This window comes from Sinohyriopsis cumingii, chromosome 1 (assembly GCF_028554795.1).
Source record: "Sinohyriopsis cumingii isolate HCF-2022 chromosome 1, ASM2855479v2, whole genome shotgun sequence".
In the NCBI taxonomy this organism is placed as follows: domain Eukaryota; kingdom Metazoa; phylum Mollusca; class Bivalvia; order Unionida; family Unionidae; genus Sinohyriopsis; species Sinohyriopsis cumingii.
The window spans coordinates 141,709,363-141,725,941 of NC_142961.1; the positions used below are offsets into that span (position 1 = coordinate 141,709,363).

At 36.2% G+C, this 16,579-nt stretch overlaps 1 protein-coding gene across 3 annotated transcripts in view; it reads left to right on the forward strand.

Moving 5' to 3' along the window:
• Positions 1-16,579, forward strand: part of LOC149808035 (interferon-induced protein 44-like) — a 67,788-nt gene that overhangs the window by 27,007 nt on the left and 24,202 nt on the right. The window lies entirely within an intron of this gene.

The following is a 16,579-nucleotide window of genomic DNA, read 5'->3' on the forward strand; positions in this document are numbered from 1 at the left end:
TCCTATAGTATATAAGCTGGACTGATACTTGGAATTTCAAAGATAGCCCATGCGACAGGCGTGACTTATATTCTTAATTTTTCTTAATTATAATCGAAGAAAAATGTAGATGAACCAGAAAACCGGACGAATTCAGTAAAACATATATAATGTCAGTGAAAAAATTATTATTTATCCCAATAATCAATTACACCTGCCCGTACTGACAGTCATTGATAAAATCCTTGATAAAATCAAGGGGAAGTATTCGGAAATAACTATTAGGGCTTGAAATGGAACCGATACCAGATAGACCGTAGTTATTTCACTTCCGTGTTAACCGTTGCCACAAAAAGTATTTCTTACAGGTATTCTGAAAGGACAGAAAAAGACTAAACGAGGAAAGAATGATAATTTACCTTTGAGTCTATTTCAGCTATCATGTACATTGAGAAACTGTAAGCGGCTCATTGATTTGGTGAATGTCTATACGACTATAACGATAATGAAACTAGGATGCGGTTTAATCAGTACAGGAAACGAAGATAACTCTGTCAACCGCGTTACATATCCTCGTTAGAGTTATCTCCGTTCTTTACCCGAACATAACGAAATGAGATCCAATTTTCGTACTTGTTTGAAAAAGCTGATTTGATCACTTTATTTGCGACTTTTGGTACGGAAGGCACGGAGATGTCAAAATACTTGGGAGCTGCATATATCGGCTTATATATTTCTTCTTTTTCGGTCTCTATATTGAAAGATTTATATGCCTTAGGTTTTCTGTTTCCCCGAGTCCTTCCACGTGCAGAATTTTCGTTAGATGTGATAGCTTGATGATTTTGTAAAGAATTATCTAGTTTGTCGCTGTTGATATGATCGATCATAAGACGATCTTTGATCTCCCAGTGAAAACCTCGAACATAAATCTGTGATTGTAATAATGTTTCTTCCCAATAGCAAATCTAAGATAACCAGTATTATTAACAACACCGACTGTTTTTTTTTAAGTGACAGTGTCTGATTGTACCATTACGTGATGTTTCATAATTTTTTAATGGTGGGATGTTGAACAAAAGATATTTGCCCCATTTATACATAATATTATTTGTATAAATTATAACGTATCTTCAAATCTAGCTATACAGTCTTCAGGGGTTCTTATAACCTTATCAATGGTAGGTTTGTTATTTTTTTTATCGTAATATCGTTTTAACTCTCTATATCGTTTACCAACACAAAACGCACACAGCTCTGTTTTATCTTTAACTCCAACACCACACCGTAAAAACGCTCGTGGACCAAGACTTCCTCGACCCACGCTTTGCAAATGTTGACCAAATAATTCCTTCACGCAGGATTTATTACAAGGAGTTGAAGACCCTACCATCAACCACTTGCACTGATTTCTTATTTGTGCCATCGTATATATAATATTGTTTATTTAAATACTTGTCTGAAATATAATGTGGAAGAGTTTGAGAGATTATCTACAATCGAGCCTTGGAAAACTTCCAGATTCGATCTTGACAGAAGAACCCCTGACTTGCGGAGGTGAACTCTGTCTGACCTGACTATTAATCTGATTAATATTATTAGGGATGCTAAAAAAGAATTTCGTGATGAATGGGCATCTCATACGTGGTCGACATTCAAATTTGTACGTGACACCAAAGGTGACGACGAAGTTATTGATGCTACAATGAACGATACGCGAGCGGAAAAGATAATCGATTATATCAACGACCAGAAATATTTTTTCAGAATAAATTGTGCTAGCAGAAACAGATTCCACTGAGTGGATTATCCGTGACAAACGTGACCCTGTCCTAGCTAATGAAAAAACCGCTGTGTTAAGTAAAAATTCCAAGCCATGATTACTGACTCGTATTGACAGACCATATTACGAACGAGCGTATCCTATAACAGCGATTGTTTATGGAATTTATCATCTAAATGATAAACCCAACATCGATGATCTTGCACCAGAGAGATTTTCATCCTTGACAGAGTCAAGGCTGAATTGTGTAGCTGAGCGAGTAGTCGACCATTTTACAATTGCGATGCGTGGAAATGGGTTAACAAAGTATGAATCAAAGAATAAATCGAGAGGAGCTCCAATTGAAATTATTGATCATAATGATCACGCGTGGACCATCGCAGTCACAATATTTCCACGAGATCGAACTGTAAGATTTTACCGAGGAGGCATGTTTGATTTTATTCACGAAATAAGTAAAAACGATCCTGTGTCACTATGGTTATTTAAAAGTTCAGATGATGAAAAATATGATCAATTTGTTCTACCTAACGGCGAAATATATCGTCGTGAATCTCTTCATGAAACGATGAGAAATCTTACGCAGAAATTTTCAACAGAGAATACTGAGCAATTACTAAATAATTGTTTTACAGTTCCATCAGTTGCTGCCCACGCTGCCAGAGAGAAAAATTCGTGGAAGCCAACACGCGCTGAATTTCTCGAAGACGTGAAGCTTAGTTGCTGTGAATACGGACACGGCGGATTGTGGAATACTAGGTATAATTACAACGACGTTATCTCGGTTGATATGGTAGCGTGTTATCCGGGAAGTTTTCTTGGATTGGGGGAGTGTTCTGGATATTTTAAGCGATTTGAACATCCCACAAACGAGATGACAAGAGTATCGATAAATGGACCACTACCTGATTTTGATCTAGCTGGATTCACTCGTATTGTGTCATTCGAAATAGCTAAAGGTCTTCATCCGATCTGTTATGTTTGGTTTGGTAGAAACTTTTCAGAAAAACGCTGGGCACAATTAGTTTTATTACGATATATGAATGATTGTAATATACTGATATCGCTGATTGTAAGTGAGGCAATTATATCATATCGGAAGCAGACCGAAGTTTGCTTACCATCACGTGATGATGATAAAACCGCAAAGATCTAGGTAGAAGAATAATTGGCAAGTTTACTCAAGGTGGAACATATGCTCATAAACGACATTATGCACGATTAATTCTAGATGATGTTGAATATGATTTTATAATCGCTGATGCAACAGCGAGAAATATATTTGTAAGTCGAGAAAACGCTCACTTATCTGACGGAACACAGTTGGGTACTATTGTAAGTTATATGAATGGCGAATCTCTCCAGTTTACTCATTTAAGATCTTCGATGCTCGCTTTTGTGTCTATAAATTTATTATCGATGATAAATAGATTCCCTGACACTGCAGTCAGAGTTGCAACGGATTCGTTTTATATCGATAAAAACATAGAAATCGTTGGTAACTCGCTTTCCAAACACTGATGCATCATGGGGTTCGTGGAGAATAAAACGAGAAATTTTATGTAATTATTCTGAATCCTCAGATGTTACGATTAAAGATATTATCGCAGCAATCAGATATCAGAATTATCGTCTGCAGCATCCGTGTATGATCCAGTATCCAGACACAAGACTGTTTATCTAAACGGACCGGGGGATACAGTAAGACAACTCGGGTGATCGAATTATTTCGACAGAATTCAGATGATATGATTGTACTAACACCTACACACAGACGCGCAAGAGAAATGAAACAACGAGGAGTTCAATCATGTTCTTATCACAGCTTTTTCAGATACAAGGGTGACACATTGACTCCTGACCGAATGGGAGCGAAATATATTCCAAAAATTAATCTTTGGGATGAAGTGTGCACAGTATCTAAAGATATATTAAAAATATTTCTCGATTGGCTGTTATTGAAAAATACAGCTGTGATAATGTGCGGCGATCACGGTCAACCACCACCATTTGTTGGGCCATCTCCACACGATTGGTTACAGAATTTTGTAGATTATTACTCGGAGATAACTGATGATCACAGATCTCTTGATGCAGAATTAAGGGAGTTTAAAAAATTAATCAGACTACAATCGAATAAAATTCAGTGTGAAATAATGCGTAAAATAATTTCAGAAACTTCTGTGAACGACTTTCTACAAACATGGAGACCAAATGATTTGATAGTGACGAGTAGAAAGATAATTCGTGATACACTTCAACGAAGGTTATTTGAAAAGCATAAAGAAAAGTTTTCAGCCTTACGCGTACCATTGTGTTATAGACCAGCTGATGCACGACGACAGAACACCGACGTTGATATACCAGGACAGTCAAGGAAATATAATCTAGTATTAAATGATGTTGTCGCAGTTGATATTAGTGTTGTTGATGATAAGCTGAGTGCGGATAAATCCCCGTGGACGTTAGGATACGCAATGACAATTCACTCATCTCAGGGGTTAACCATCTCTGATACTCGAGTTTGGATTGTAGATAATCGTGTCGAGTATTCAAATTTAGTTTATTTGGCATTGTCTCGAGACAGAAGAATATCTCAGCTGCGGAGAATTGTCAATGATGTTATTGACAGCGATATAGTAAGAAAAAAATTAGCCGGTTATAAACAAAGTGACAAAAAAAAATAATCGAGAATTTGATATTGATGTTGAATTTATCAACGCGCTGAAGCAGCAGCAGATTAATTACTGTGAGAGCTGTAATTGTGTAATGTTGTGACAGTACTCGAGTAAACACCCAAGACAATTTACTGTAGACAGAAAGGATAGTAGTCGCGGTCATACACGTGAAAATGCAATGTTGACCTGTCTCGTGTGTAATTGACGTAACGGCGCTAGTTACGTGATCGCGGTGGTAATTGCGTGTCTTCGGGAATTACCTGTAATTGTTCACGTGTAAATCCACGTTGAGGAGCAGTTGAATCTAATCTGTAGATTGCAGGTCTACCCGTGGATCTTACCACGCTGGAAATTTTGTGTGTTGTAATACTCAAGATAGGATCAGTTGCTCTTTTTTTTAACCACCTTCAAGTTCACCAGGTTCATATAAATATATTACAGTAACAGTACCCAGCACTGGCTGCGCTGAAAAATCACGTCGTTGTACTGGTATATGTTTTTTGTAATTGCTTTAATAGGTTTCCTATTGGTTGTTCGAGTAATTTCGTTATTTAGCGCAGCTATCACACTTGGTAATCTTGCAACCCACTCGCGAGCTCTTTTGTCTTGAATGATTTCATTCGCGTATTGATATCCACATAACCGCTCAGCAAGTGTTCGATTAAATCGCTCAACAATTGCCTGATCACGGTGAATTGCAGTGTGTCCTCATCGTATTTTGACATTATGTTGCTTCATCAGCGATGATACTGCGCCCTGAAATTCTTTGCCAGGATCAACCTGTAACAGCTCTGGCCATCGTAAACTACGTCGTGATAAATTCGTTTAAACGCAGAAGCTACTTCAGCAGCTGTCTTTGTTGATAACGGCTCTGCTTCTTTATATCTGCTTGCAACATCAACGACAGTTAACGCGTATTTGTATGTTACTCGACGTCTAGTATCATGTGGTAAAAATAAAATATCAGCCTGATGAACTTCATTACTGACGCTGACATCAAAATGCGCGTGTTGTATTGTTTTTGGCGGTGGTAGTTAAATTTGCCATACTGCCTGTCGGGCTAACCATATTTACTAATCGCTGCTCTACCCCTCCAGTATCCTCTTGGGGAATAATAAATCGACTCCATTATGATAATAATTTGTTGATTAATTACCGTTTCCCAATAAAGCTTACCCTTCAGTGCAGATCTCACCAACCAATTAGCTAATGATTCTTTGACAGATTTATTTTTTATTTAGCGCGTGAATTAATTTTACATCTGCGATATGTCTATGCTGTAGATCTTTACTTTTATAAGCTACATCATGAGCATGACACGCTTTATTAATAGCATTTATTGGATACTCACCTGGTTTTGGTTGGTCTTGGCTATCAAGTCTGATATTAAGTCGGGTTCCAGGGCCACAGGAATTATATCCTGGGAGGTGTTTTTCTCCTGGGTACTTAGCCCACGGAGTTCCTGGTAGTTTGGCTAACTGGGCGGCAATATCACCTCCTCGTTTTTTTAAATATTGTTTGGCCTTGACATGTCAAGGGAAATAAACTTAAATTTCTTTGTACCGCATCGTTCACACTTACCTGTAACTGCTGACCTGTTATTTTTTGTTGTAATAGTTGTTATTGAACCTGCAGGGGTACGCTCCCTGTATTTCACACAATATAAATCCATATCATTTATTATATTTCTATAACATGCAGGTCACTGACTTTTCGGCGGTAAGAAAACGAGAACCTTTTAAACATCATGCTGCGTTACCAAATTATGTTCGAATGATTATAATTGGACCGTCTGGATCTGATAAAACGCAACTGTTACTTAATTTAATAATGAAGTGGATGACCTGGAACAAGTTGTATTTGGTAGCTCCGTCAGTCGATGATCAGCGGTGTTATGACGAAAGCGCGAGGATGATAAACGATGAGGATGTTATTGAATTTATTACTGACATTAATGAAGCGCCAAGTATTGATGCTATTGATGGGTTTATTAACAATTTATTTGTGTACGATGATGTGATGTTAGATAAACAGGCAAACCCTGCTCGGATATTTTCTCCAGGAAGGCATAAAAACACAGACGTGATTTATGTAACCCAGCGATATCCACAAATCCCTAAAGTGATCAGAGACAATTGTAATATTCTTGCGGTGTTCAACGGAGTTGACACTTACACGCTGCGAAATATTCATCAGACTTGGTGTAACGGTGATATGGACCTAATTAAGTTTAGAAATTTATTTAGTCAGACTCAGTCAACCCGACCTGGATTTATAACGATAAATTCGCATGACCCACGGTCACGATACCGAGTCGGTTTTGATACAGTTTTTAATTAATAGCAACGAGGGTGAAGTCTCCTACGCGGCACTCACCCACCGCAATCCCTTTTTTTCTTTACGATTTTCAAGAAGGACATTCATTTCGAACCCTTTTTTGCGATTTCTAGGAAGGCTTAACATTTGAAATAGAGAGTGAGTCAATTAGAGACTGTTCGCCCCCTCTGCTGCTATTTTTTAAAAACAGAGTTGCGGTGTTACTAATGGTTGATCCAAGAATCGATACTCACACCAAATATAAAAAACAAATCATTTTTTTTAAATTTGGTGAAATTTGTCATTGTTCATTCACTTTTAAAATGTCGAAGTTAAATAAAGTCATACCCGCTAAAATGCAGTAGACCACAAAAAGACTCGTCGTGGTACTCTACGAAGAACAAAAGCCCCAAAAGAAAGTCTCAATGAAAATGAAAAATCTACCAGAAATGATATATATGTACAATGAGAGATTTACTCCGCATAACGCATTTTCTTCAGTGAATGGTCTTCTTTTGCGTCTGAAATTTTCAATGCAGGATTGGACCTTTTAGGGAAATAGCGCTCCAGGCGAGGAGCGTCTTCACTTACCCTCCCCTTCCCCAATTTGTTTAATCTGAATACCATATATGTATTTTTTACTGCCGACAACCTAAGCGGTCGTCTGTGTCGCCTGCTCCTGAACCCGACCCTGCTTCAATGTTATGGTTTAACAAGAAATAAACGACTTAGCCAGGATACAGTTTTCGCATCATTTTCTACCCATCAAAGGAAAAACTGCGACGTAGAAGTGAAATGAGAAGAATTTATCAACACACTTCGATCTGTACATCCAAAAGGTGTAATGTTGGAAAATTTGCTATGTTTGCAAGATATTACATGTGAGCATGAGAATATCTTTTCAGAAACTCCCCAGGTGGTCTTGCTAACGAAAGTGGACAGCGTATGTAGGCATGTAAAAGAGGATGTGTCAAGTATCTTCGGAAGTCACATGGTTGAACATTGTGTCAACAAAATGGCAGAGAATCAGGATTTGCCCCGTTACGCCATCCTGCCGATGAAAACTTTAGAGAATGAGGACAAACTGGACACGAACATAGCCAACCTGACTTTAATGAGTCTTCGAACTCTCCTGGATAATGCAGATGCTTTCCTTAGCCATAGGCTTTACGAGATTGCGGAAACATACTCCAAGGTTCAGAAAAAATACGTAGTCTGCTGCTAGTGAGACAAGAATGATGTTTATCTAAAATATAGAAAAGTCTGCTGGGACAATTTGAAGAGAAATTAAATGCCGGTAATGTAATATATATTACTAAAACTTAGACTTTAAATATATAATGGACCTCCATAAGTTGACATAACTGCAACGAATATTTGCAGTTTAAAAATGCCACTAATGATATTTTACCACATAAGATTACTTGCATTGAATGTTCAAGTTGTAGAGATAATTTCTACATCTATGCACACATATTGATATATACACTCATGCACACATGCATTTACCTACATACATATTTATCCCACATCAACGTTTCCTCTAGGCTGCGCGCGCGCTCGACCGCGTAGCTGCTCAGACATCCCCGTGAAGCTGAATTGTTCTCCGCGCAGCAGATCAAAATTACTAAATATTCATTCCAACATTAATGCTAAAATCATCATAATGCTTGCACAATGCAGCGCGCATAGCGCACACATCTACCATTCGCTTAGATGGAACGTTGTCCCACATGCATACATACATACATACATACATTGATCTCTAATTTTTAAAAAAATTGTTTATACCAATAGCTTATGATTCACACTGATGCTAATTATGAGGTAGCAAGCTTTGTAAAGTCCCTTATCACAACTGCTTTTAGTTCTAAGCAATAGCAAAGAATTGCAAAAACAAAGCATTCCATTGCCTATCTCTGTTTGATTAGTTCAGTAGGAAAAAAGTGCCACACAAGCCAGTACAATGTAAATCAAACACTGACAGTCCCTAAATTAATAAACTTTTTAAATTAAGTTCAACAGTTTCGACGAATCGTCATTTTCTGTAATTCTGCGTTATCTACCATTCTTGCCTTTTGCGAGACTGCTACAGCCAATTAGCCATGCTTCTTCAACACAGTCCAATTCCTTTAACTTATGAAAAAAGTCCGTAGTTTGCTTTGTGAGGTCCTCCCTTATAAATATATGTAATCCTTTCACCATTTCGTTTTCTTCAGAGCACAAAGTTCCTTCGTCCTAGAAACGAACTTTTTCATATCACGGGTCTACTGGCATTATTGTCAAATCTGCAATGTTGATGGACTATACTAATATTACTCTCTTTTATGGTCATCTCTAGTTTGTTATTCAGTACATTTAGCACTTTTTGAACACACTGATCTGTAGTTTTCTTGTTGGCTCAGTCATCCAAACGATATATTGTGTTGGAATCCTTTCGGGTGTATTGTTGTAACTCATCCAAATTTTCTTTTAGCTCCTCTTTTCTTTCATGCTTTAACTAATGTTTGGCATTACTTAGTTCAGTTGTCCTTTTTACCTATGTCGACAGCCGTTTTGTTTAATAACTCTACTGTGAAATACTGTGAAAAAAGCTGGTCTGTGTTTCAACCTAGGACATTTGAGAATTTTTCGGAAATTGATCTTGTCCCCACATCGCCTCACCTCCACCCTTTCCACCGTCAGCAATAGCCATTATTTGCCAATGATAGCTATTTAGAAATACATTTATCATTGCAATACCAGAAGTCGACAAACCGAGATCAGACATACATTTGATCAAATGTCTTTACGATAGTTGGACATTCCTTGAGCATGATACCCTTCAAACAAGCCAGCAAATATCCGATGTGGGACAGATTGTAAGTGAATAATTTAAGCAGTGACTCCCGGCAAACATCTTTCGGTTGATATCACGAACTGCTTTCAACAGCCCCTACGATAAATTCCAACATACGAGCATAATGATATCGATTTTCGTCAGCATTTAGATATGATGTGGAGCGTGGCAAAAATACTCTACATAAAATTGTATAGACACTCACATATGCAAAGAATAAAGCACATGCTTCGCCGTGTAGAAAATAACCTTGTCATGGTATGTGTAGGTCGAGAACCAAAGACAAATGCTCGGCAGAATAAGACAAGAAAGTTCAGTTACATAATATATCTATATAGTTTTGTATAAATAATTTGTAAGGTTTATTAATATTTTTCTCTCCATAATTATATGTCATTTATAATTGTTTTTGGATTTGACTTTGCCAAAACGTTATGTTCATTAAGTACCTGGTCAGTAACTTTTATTTTTGTAAACAAATAATACATAGTTAATATTTCACTATGAATGTGGTTTAAATATTAGGATCATTTTTGATAGAAAAACATGTTTATTTACGGCTTGTTCTAGGATATTGATATTCCCCTTGGATAAAACCTTTTGTAACTGATGTTTACTACATTATATGTTAATAAATGCAAAGACAAAAGAAAGAAAAGGAATTTCAATGCAGATTAAAAGAAATAGAACTGGCAAACGAAAACACTACCCCCTTTTACATACAAGTTCAGTTTTTGATGTTACTATAAATATTAGTTAGTTTTTGCTTGCTATAGATTGAAAAAATAAGCTACAGAACCAAAAGAGAACGGTAACGCCTTTACCCACCAAGGGCATTCATTTATTACTAGGCAGTAACGTTGCTGAGATAAGGTTGTGGTTAATCCACCTGTAACTGACAATCCTTGTTTGGATCAGAAAGTCCATTCTTTTCATAAAGAAAATCCCTGATTTACACTCAGTTTGTGTGGTTACTAGAGAAATGGCGAACAAAGATCTTGAGAATGATGTTGATCAGAAAATTATTCCTTTAGCTGACACATGTATTGGCCAGGTTTTGCTCCTGGTATGGATCAATCGAATGGTATTGATCACAGGGATCCTCTTTTTACACTCATTCTCTTTATTCTAATCCGGGTGACAAACTAAAATCACTACTGTCGAGCATGAACAAGATCCCGAGAACTCCCGTTTGTTTCAGATCGCATTAGCCTAAACTAAAGCCACAGAAGTACTTGTTTCTTATTGTGTTTAAAAGGGATCCGTATGAGAAAGTGGAGATCACCTGACGTACTCGCTGGTGACAAGTAGCCAGTGAGCTGTCAAACTGTTGTTCCTAAGTCGTATAGACAAGAAATTCTTAATCTAGCCGATGAAACTTCTTTGGCTGGTAATTTAGGGATTAGTAAGAATTAACACAGAACTTGAAGCATTTCTATCGGCGAAAAATTAAAAGTGATATTTGTAAATACTGTAGATCTTATTACACTTTTCAAATGATAGGAAAACTCAAACATAATATACCTAAGAGTCATCTGCAACCGATTCCTGCATTAGACTGATTATTTTGCAGAATAATGATAGACTGTGTCAGTCCCTTATCTAAGACCAAGTCAAAAATAAAATTAAGTTAATCAGAGAAGCACAAGGGGAAGGAGTTTTCAGTCTGGTGATAGAGTTCTGGCTATCTTGCCCGTACCTCAAAGTCCTCTTCAGGCTAGGTAGCATGGTCCTTATAATGTAAGAAAGAAAGAAATTACTTAAATTCCTTCATAAATTCGGAATGTAGTGACTTTGGTGTATCCATTCTTCAAAATTCAGAGATATTGAATACTCTGGACCAGAAACTTTCACATCTGGAGCCATAAGAAAAGAATGAACTAAAACAGCTATTATTTGGATATGATCACTTGTTTCCAGATGTTCCAATACGAACAAATATAATCTACCATGACAATGAAATTTTCGAAAAGATAATGTAATTGCAGATGCACTTTACGTGCATAAAATATTATATTGCTTCATGCATATTTTGTGTCATTAATACAATTTCAACTGATGTAATTTTGAATAACTTGTATGTTTCACTAATTGTTAAAAGAAAGCTTTATTGTATTCATCTTTCCTTTTCGAGGGGAGGTTTTATGTATATTTAATTTGTATTGTTTATTATGTATTTTTTCTCAATGATCATGTTATGTATAATTTTATTTTCGTCTTGATCCTATCCAAAATTAAATTCATTGTGCACCTGACCAGTAGCTTTTATTTTTGTAAAAAATAATGCATAGTTATTATTTCACTATGAGTGTGGTTTAGATATTAGGATCATTATAAATAGAAGTAAACATGTCTATTTGTTCTGGGTCTTGGATATTGGTATTCCCAATAGAAATTAATAGGAGAATGGGAAGCAAAAGATTGAACTTATTGAGCTGGTGTTGTTTGGGGTTTAACGCCATTTTTCAGCGCATGATGGGTTATACATGGTGGTTAGTATAGCTGGTGGATTAAGAATCCGGGAAATCCCCGGTAAAAACCAGGCCTGGTCATAGGGCAAGGCGATCGAGGCAACCGCATTGGGTCGCGTACTTTCAGGAAATCAACTCCGCAATGCAATTTTTTTTAGCTAGGGGCCCCGCGCTCATCGCTTGCTGCCTTGGGCCTAGTCTGGTTCCCTGCTTAGTATGCTCCCTGCGTTGCACTCCGCTATACTAGAAGTAGACTAGCTTGCTCAATAGCTTTACCAACCATACAAGTCTTGTGTAGACTATTGTGACAGGAAAGCAAGACCCAATTATCCTTTGTTCTAATAAGGTCCTCAAACAGTGATTTTAAAACACAGTCATAAGGTGAAGTTGGTATTGTGTCACTTGAATATGGTGGTCTTTTTCTTACCAGCAAACTGATGTTTTTTCTTAGAAGAGGTGTACAGTTAATTATGCTGCATCTGGAAAGTTTCAACTCTTTCTTGATAGATTTGATACTGCCTTTATTAATAGTTGCTGTCATAGCACAGATTGTGCAAACTGGTTTGTCCATTCAGCCTCAAGTAGGCATTCAAGAACATTTTTATCCAGTATGTCTTCTGGGTGTCAATCCATATATGAAAATTCACCCATGCATAAGGTACTGCGATCTTGAAAATGTTCAGTGACACGTATTACATGCCCATCAAGTGTGGAGTAAAGCTGATTAAGAATGCATTGAGGGGTTCCAGTACTACGCCTTTGCACTGAAAGTAGAAAGGAATCAGTTCAAAACTCAAAGTGTTTCCATATCATGTGGGTAATACAACCAGTACCTAAGTCTTTGGATTCTCTCAGGTTGTACAAAGCATCTATTTGTCTGGGCCTGAGCCCAGTAATTGATGTCTGTGAAGCAAGGATTGTCTGGTTATATTTGATGACAGCTCGTTTGAGATTACACATCCGATATAAGTGAGCCATCTGCAAATAGGATGAAAATGAGAAAGCTTTGATAATGTAACACTGGCAAACAACCACTTTTATGAAGGTTGCTATATATCAATAAGTGTACATGTGTTTAAATTAATTTTTTTCAGTCAGCAAAGCAATCTTAGCATGAAGCCATTTATCATTCATGCAGTCTGTCTTCTGAAATATTTTTACAAATACCATGTCGCTAACTTATTGTGATTTTTAATGTCAATAAAAACTACCTCAATTTATTTGAAGCAAGTTTGTTTTAGAGGTTGTTCTTAATGTGTGTGTGTGCATATGTGTGTTGGAAGACACCATTACTATCTGAATGATAATGGATATTCAAGACCATACAAAGTGTTCTGTGTCATCCAATTTAGTTGAAATCTGTTGATGTTGGATAAACTCGTTTGAAAATGTTCATTCTTGCTACATAACCCACTTTTTAGTTTTTCTTTCTATAGCACATCTTAAGTTGAAACCATCTATGCTTCAAAAGGACTGCACATATATGTATCTCATACATATACTTGACGAATACTTCATTGATCAACACTTATCCAAGTTTGAGTCATATTCTGTTGATGCATATTAAATAATTATCATGAAAACTACATGCATCATGATAGGCTGGCATGTGTTTCAGTACTAATACTGTACAAAGTGTATCTAGAATGTGTGTTTAAGCTGATGTTCATCGTAACACAAGTATAAATGATACTACATATTGAACGCTTTTGAGTCAGTTGATATGAATGTTACATAACTTATTTCTTATCAATGAACTCATCTGAGCTTATATATACACACCATCAATCGTAAGACATGCATTTTTTTCCCTTTCATATATGTATACATGGGCGTAAATTGAAATATGTATCACATTTGTATATAGCTATATGTATTCAGTTATCAGAACATGACAGTGACAGATGACAAAGAGAAACTAAGAAAGTCATATATGCAAGTGTTATATTTGATACATTTCCATTAGAAGCAAAGTAACTCAGAGTTACTGCTGTCCATATTTAATCATACAAGGTTCAATTATTTCTTTAATGTACATGTCAGTGTGATTAATTTGTTTTTATATTTAAATCTAACAACACATTTGGTTAAATTGAGAAATCACTGTTAGGATGAATGATACTATGAATGAATGATAGTGACAGTATAAGAAATGAAAATACTGTTCAATTTCATGTCATACTTCAGTAATGATGAAAAGTACAAAATAAATATGAAACATTTGTCTCAACTTGTCTACAATGTTAGCCTTAATAATGGATCTCTCAACATTACAGTGATACTGAAAAACTAAGTTTATACTAAGTTTTGGAATTTTATTTGCTAAATATTGAAAACAGCATTCATTATGGAAGCAAATCAAATTAATGATGAGAACATTAAAACTTCTATAAAGTGCTTAACATTAAATGTACTAAAACTGTCTTTCAGTTATGATGATATCGTGAGTGAATTTTGAAGAATCTTACCAACATAAGCATGTGAATGAAACCTGAACGCAGTTCATTGTTTGTTTTGGAAATATTGCAACACAGAAGCACATTAAATTTTTATCATGTATCATGTGGAGGCAATTAATGTGCCTTGCCTAATTAATAGAATATATTTACAGTAATATTTCAATATTACTGTAAGTGGTGTAGCAACAAATTGGGGTCCTACTCTCCCAAAGACTTATTGATAGGGCCCACTCCAAATAAAGTTTGTCTGATGGTATTTTAGGCTCCTTCACCACCACCCCAGGTTGTAGGGGATGCTATGCCACTTTCTTTCAAGAAATCAAGTTGAAATGGAACTGACAGTAAGAAATGTCCAATGTTAGCCAAGTTGTCAGTTAAACAAAAAATGTAAAAAATGGTTGGTATTTTGGTCTTCATCTTTCACAAAATGTGGGTTGTCATGTTAAACAATACATCAATATCAATGTAAAATTGATCAAACATTGATTTAAAATGGAACATTGAGATGATGCTGTCTAAAATGTTCAGTTTTTGGCAACATCCCCCCCCATTGAAGGGATTTGATATTATTTGATATTAACCTTTAGCCAATTAAGGATGTCATCTATCACCTTATACCAATTCCGACGTAACAATTATCAAGTAATCGTTAGCAAATGGAATGCCGTACATGATGCAGTCGAAATGTGCAATATTTGACAAAATGTCGTCACGTTCGCCCTTTCGTAGAAGAGGGTTGTTATATCGATCCTAATATTTCACAAAATTTGAGCTGTCATGGAAAACGATATATACATATTTATATAAAATTGGGAATGGAATTCATTGCAACTAGAATATTTTAGATGATGCAGTGAGAAATGTGCAATATTTGCAAAACAATCGTTACCCTCATCCCTGGTAAAATGGGGAAGATATTTTCGTCTTAATCTTTGGCAAAATTAAAGCTGTCGTACGTAACATCATATCAATTTCGACGTAAAATTTATCAAGGAATCGATTGGAAAAGGAATTTTTGGGATGACCTAGTGGGAAATGTGCAATATTAACAAAATATTGTTGTGTGTATCCCTATACTTCGTCTTCGCCTAATTGTAGAAATATTGTAAAAATATCTACGTAGACGATTTGCTGGTTAAGCTTGAACACAAGATAACGGCTGCTATAGTTCAAATCGAAAGTATTAGTAAAGTTCGCATTGTGTCACTAATAGACAGAATATTAAAGCAATAAATGTGATACGGTTAGATTACTGAGATCTCTCCATGTGAGGCCATTTGTTTTGATCACGTGACAATATGGCGTTGGCGTTCGCCTGACTTAGTATAGCAGAGTACAACGCAGGGAGCATACTAAGCAGGGAACCAGACTAATGAATGTCACATCAGTATATGACCTATATCATCAAACATCAGACGATACATTGAGTTTATTTCGTAATCCAAGCCAATGCAGGTATAACAAGTTCAACTGGAGTGGTTTTGATATGATGATCAACGTAATTGCTGCACTTTATAAAAAAAGTTATGTTCATTCTTTTTCATTGTAAACTTATTTTTAAAAAATGTTGACGTTTTAGAGAAAATCGTGCTGTAAGATATTTGAGTCCTTACGGGCTCCAGCTTTACATCTATAAACAACCGTTGGACGGAAAAGCCCGTTTGCATCGACAATATTGAGCGATAATATAGCGTTGGAGTATCTCGTTTAAACTCCAATGCCGTGACTTGATTATTCAAGTCTCCTGTTTAAACTCCATTAACGTGACTTGATTATCATATTATTACCTATCTCGTTTAAACACCATTGTCACGACTTGATTATTACAGTATTATCTATCCCGTTTAAATTCCATTACCGTGATTTGATTATTGCAGTTTTATCTATCCCGTTTAAACTCCATTGCCGTGACTTGAATTTTAAAATATTACCAATCTCGTTTAAACTCCATTGCCGTGACTTGATTATTACATCATTGTTTATCTCGTTTAAAACTCCATTGCAGTGACTTGATTATCAATGTATTATCTATCCCGTTTAAAATTCCACTGTATTGA